Consider the following 5,626-nt stretch of genomic DNA (forward strand, 5'->3'; position numbering starts at 1 on the left):
TAAAAAAAAAAAAAAAAGAATGTAGCATCAGGATCACGGAAGACCTTCCTTATGCAGATGACAAATCTTGCATAAGGTAAGAGGAAACACTTACTGAAGAACATCAAAGAGAACATCGAGAAAACAAAAATCCTCACCACTAGACTAATAAGCAATATCATGACATGGAAAAATGCCTGAAGTTGTCAAGAATTTCATTTTACTTGGCTTCATAATCAATAGCCATGAAAGCAGCAGTCAAGAAAACAAATCATTTCTTATACTGGACAAATCTGCTACTAAAGATCTCTTCTAAAATGCTAAAACGCAAGGATGTCACTAAGGTCAGCCTAAGCCGAGCCACAGTATTTTCAATTGTGTTGCATGTATGTGAAAATTTGAATAAGGAAGACCAAAGAATTGATGTCTCTAGATTCGTGTGTTGGTGAAGAGTACTTAATATACCTGAGAACCATACTGCCAAAAGTACAAACAAAGCTATTTTGGAATAAGTGCAGCCAGAGTGTTCCCTATACACAAGGATGGGGAGACTTTTTCTCTTATGTTGCTTGTTGTTATGTGTCATTGAGTCGCTTACAACTCATAGCAACCCTATGTACAACAGCCCTAAACCCTGCTCTGTCCTGGGCCAATCTCACTGTCTTGACACACTCACCCCAATTACTCCAGTCACCAAATCAATCCACCTCATAAAGGGTCTTCCCCTCCTGTGCTGGCCCTCCACCCTCCCAAAGCATGATGTCCCTCTCCAAGGACTGGTCCCTTCTTACAACATGTCCGAAGTATGTCAGATGAAGCCTCATAATCCTTGCCTCTAAGGAGCAACCTGATTTAACCCTATCCAGGATGAACCTGCTTGTTTTCTTAGCAGTTCATGGTACATTCAATGCTCTTCTCCAGCACCTCAGCTCAAAGGCATCAATTCTCCTTCTATGTTATGTTGTTGCTATGCTATACTTTGTGCTATTACCAGAAGGTCAACCCTTGGAAAAAGACAACATGCTTGGTAAAGTTGAGGGCAGTGAAATCAAGAAAGATCCTCGGTAAGATGGATTGGCACAGGGACTATAATAATGGTGGTGGTCCTGATGTTGATGTGTACCATCAAGTTGGAAACGACCCACAGCTAACTCTCCAGCAAATTCTCAGAGAGAGTTCATCACACAGGAGGAGACTGCCCGTCCTCCTGAGGAGCAGCTGGTTGGAACTGCTGTGTAGCTTCTTGCCCCTAGGCCACCAGAGCTCCCTAACAACGGTGTGGGCGGAGGGTTTAATGTTGCTGTGCAGAGTACTTACAAGTTAGAGGTGACTTGATGCCACATAACAACTTTTTTTTTATTAAATATGACTATTAGTAGAATCACATAATTCTTGCAAGTGACATTTTCTAAAATGAAATTTTCCAGTATTTCAAGAAAGCGATCACTAGAAAAAGATTAATCTCGTTTTTTGATTCCTGGATTTAAGGGGAAAAAGATCTTGTTAACATTCCCATAATGCTGAAAATAAATTATAGAGAGCCAGTACAAAGAGTTAGATAAGAAATTAATAATGCCGGTTGTTATTAGGTACTGTCAAATTGGAAGTGATCCATAGATGACCCTTCAGCATGTTTTTAGTGGCAGTAAATCCACAGAGCAACTGGTGGATTCAAACTGGGTGACTCTGGTTTGACAGTACACATCTTACCACCAGGCCACTAGAGTAAATATATTTAGGAAGAGCTCTGGTGGCCTACTGCTAAGAAGCTGCACTACAATCTTGAGGGCACGCAGTTTCAATCCACCAGCTACTTCTTGGGATAAGAATGGGTGGTTAACTACCTTTGAAAACCTGCTGGAGGGTCAGCTACAGGTCGATTCCAACTTGAGGGTGCACAACAACAGCAACTGATACTGGGGAAGGAAGAAGTGAGGCTTACAAAAAAGCCTCATCTGTTTGGTTCCATTCTATTAACAATGCTTCAATTCAAAGCCTTATATTCACTATTTCATCACTTCCTATCATTTGCAATTTACTTATTTTGCACTGCTTTTTGTTTGTTGCTATTGCATTTTATAACCAACTCACAGCTGATCATTTAGTGAGTTTTCAGAGGTTGAACACTGCATGAGAGGGGAGAGCCCATTTTTCTATAGTAGAGTAAACAGCGCATTCAAACCGCCTGCCTCTGGGCTGGCAGTGTTAACTCCACACCTGCTCGGTCAGGTTCTTCTAGACTGTGTGTGTTCTACTTACCTCTTATCCTCCCAGTTACCTTTACTCTTCAAAATGTTCTAAATGTGATTATTAAACTTTATCTATTTGAGATAATTAAGCCTTACAAAAACTGAAACAGGCAATACACTACAAAAGTAAGAGCCCTAAATTTAGAGCCAGTGAAAATTAGTTTCCAATCCTGGCTTACTTCTGACTACGAAAATCTTTCTTAAGTGCTCCCATTTTATCATATCTAAAATGAAAATTCCTCGCTCTTGTCCAGGTCCCCTAATGACATGTGTGTGTGTCAAAATTTTGTACAGTAGTCAAAATGTTAAGGTACTATTACTCTTAATAACTTGAGATCAAAATATATCAGTTATTAAAATACTGAGGATAAGGAAACCCACTGTCATAAACATTAAAATATTTTGAAGTGTAATAAAGTGATCACTTAAATCAGAACTGTACTTACTCAAAGCCGGTAAGAATTTTTAAAATAAAGACAGACCATCCCTGAATATCTGGTGTATGACTACTCCACAAAAGGCCTTTTAAAAAATGTTAACATATACCACAAACACCCTGTTATTGCTCTGTAAGCCAATCAACTTGGCACATCTGGCTTTAACAGTAATCACTTCAAATCATTTAAGGAAAATTAATGCTTCCAAAAGCATGAACTCTAATTTAGAAGAACAGTATCTTAAAAACAATTGTTCAGAGCAAAACAAAGCCAACTCTCATCATTCTGGAAAATAACTGGGACTAATCAGCTAAAACTGTGTAGTATATTATACCAATCGTAGTTTTAATGTTAAACATGTCCCAAAATACATAGGTAAAATCAGATGTAGCACAATGTTAAGTCTGGGGAACAAAACCTGCACTCTTCAATTTTGCAACTTCAAAGTTTTATTACCTATTACATTTCCCTTCGCTTTGTTCCTTTCCTTTGTGACTGGGACAGGGCTGTCCAATACCTTTGGTTGATGTGCCCCAGTGAAGGAAGGCACTCAGGAAAACATCCCCCCCCCCACACACACACACACTGAAATAACAAGAGGAAGAGGCAGTAAAAAGAGTGGGAGTAAAGGCTGTACCAAGGGGTACGGGAGGAACAAAGGGGAATAATGAGAGGGAAAGAAAAAAGATGACAAACAGCAAAAGCTGTTCTTCCAGAAATGATTTATGTTTATAAAAGAGTGATGCTTCCAGAAACTAAATGTCAGTATTACACAACAGAAAGTAACAAAAAGACCAACAGGGGGGGAAAAAACCTGACAACAATGTCATAAATTTTCCAAACTCCATAAACAGCCACTTGTCTCTGACCTCATGATCAATATTGTATAAAGGGGGTTAAACTAAGCAAAACATGTTAACAGTGTTAAATAAAATATAATCACAAATCCTAGACACTATGGAAAGTCAGAGTTGGAAATTTCCTAAGCAACCATCCAGCTCTACATGCTAACCACTCAGGAAGGAACAGAGGCCCTACCCTGTCTTGTGACATGCCTAAAAACACAAATGACTGCAGGACACAGGAGCACTAGGGATTCTTTGCCAGTATGATAGGCATTTCTTCTGTATGATACGGCTTCTGGTTTTTATAAGCTAGTTATTTTTATTTACTATCAACCAGAAATTTAAAATGCTAAAGTTTTGCCAAGTTTGATAAAAGCTTTCTGGGAGCCAGATCACAAGTGAACACTTCACAAAATGGCACTGTTGACATAAAAAAAAAAAAAAAAAAGGTTTCACAAGTATTAACCAAGTATCTTAACCAAGAGGGTAGAAGTCCAATATTCTGACATTTCCAGTTATTTAGATTAAGAAGCATAACATTTAAAACTGAAAATGCTTCTCCAGATGCATGGCAAGGATAAAAAGGAATACTCAACATGGCCTATTTTTGTGCATGGTCCTTTGCAGCCAATTAATCTGAAGGGTTTCTTTGGCATTCATTTTCCTGATTAAACTGTTACTTCTTTATCAAGATTCTTCTCAAATTTCCATCCAGTGCACCTTAAGAATTTAACCACAACATTGTTTTTACTGTCTACGTGCTTGTCACTAGGCTCTGATTTAGACACTCCCTTTATAGCCAATCAAAATGAAGCTGCTTTGAATGGAAAAGCTGCTCAGGTTTGGGGCCTAAAAAAACTCGATTTCTTTCCAGACCAACCGATCCATTAGATCCTTCTTTTTCCCCCACACAAGTAACTTGACACATGCTTTTCATCTGGGCTACGTTTCACATATTCCCATAGCAATTTCTCACTGTACAGAACTGATCTGCTTAAAGCATTGTCTTAATGCAGGGAAGAGGAGGCGGAAGAGGGAAGCACAGATCTGAGGTGGCTGGGTTTTTTCCCCCCTTACTGCAGGTGTAAAAATATGAATCAATTTTCTCAAAAACATTCCAAGTTCTTTTAAAAAACACTCGTGTTTTCAACAAGAATTCAGACTGTAACTAGCCTGTAAATACAAGGCACTTGCCATCAGCAGTGGCAGGTTTCTGCTCCCCTTAAAAAAGGCCCGTCCTCCTGCCCTTTCACCTCTCAATCTCTCAGTTGCTTTTTGGGAGGCATATGGATGGCAAACTTGGGCCCCTTGTCCTTTTGTCCCCCTAGACAGTCTCTGGCCTAATTTTGGACAAAATCCTCTGCTGATTACTCCTCCCCCTATATATCCCGGCTCTCCCTTAATTAGAAATCATACCTCCGAATGGTGTCTTTCTCCCCCAACCCCCCCATCCCCACCCCCGGGTAAGAAGAGAACGCCTGACCCTCCACCTGGAGAACAAAGTAACCCTATTCGAGCCTACAGATTCCCCCACCCCGGCCCTATGATTTATCTCGAAGGGAAATCAGAAAGCGAGTTATGTCCTGTCCTTCTCAATTCCTCTAAGGTGTCCTACTCCTGGCCTAGGATTACCAGCTCCACTATATACCCAGAAGGTAGACTCACCTTCCTTCTTGCAGGAAGCGCGCCCCTCTTACCCCACGACCCTGGTTCCCCACCCCGGGAGACGCAGCGCGAGCGGCGAGTCCCCTCGGAGGGCACCAAGCCCGGGGAGGGAGGGGGTCAGGGGCGGGCCTAGAGTCGCAAGCGGTGACAGGACACGTCGGGTCAGTGGCCCCGCTCCCACCGCAGGACACACGCCCAGTACCTTTGTAATGCACCCGGAGGTTGTTCTGCGAGAGGCCGATGTAGCTGAACTTATCCTTCGGGCTCCAGGAGCGAGGCAGCGGCGTCTCCTGCTCGTCCACAGCCGGGTAGAGACGCTTCAGGCGCCGCTGCAGCTCCTTCTCCTGCTCGTTCAAGGCCGAGTCCCCGTGCGGGAAAGGGGCCGCGGCGCTACTGCCCACCGCCAAGACTGGGGCCGGGCCGCCCCCGACCGAGCCCGAGCTCGCGGCCA

The 5,626-nt window shown here is 42.3% G+C and overlaps 1 protein-coding gene across 1 annotated transcript in view; it reads right to left on the bottom strand.

Annotated features, from left to right (window-relative positions):
• The window catches only part of RANBP9 (RAN binding protein 9), a 148,763-nt gene extending 143,143 nt beyond the window's left edge, over positions 1–5,620 (bottom strand). Inside the window, exon 1 of the mRNA XM_006891614.1 lies at positions 5,378–5,620. The gene's annotated coding sequence lies outside the window, so the exon portion shown is untranslated. The remainder of the gene's footprint in view (positions 1–5,377) is intronic.
• Positions 5,621–5,626: the final 6 nt, after the last annotated feature.

Source organism: Elephantulus edwardii, unplaced genomic scaffold (genome assembly GCF_000299155.1).
Source record: "Elephantulus edwardii isolate Elephantulus edwardi_28Jun2011 unplaced genomic scaffold, EleEdw1.0 scaffold00101, whole genome shotgun sequence".
In the NCBI taxonomy this organism is placed as follows: Eukaryota; Metazoa; Chordata; class Mammalia; order Macroscelidea; family Macroscelididae; genus Elephantulus; species Elephantulus edwardii.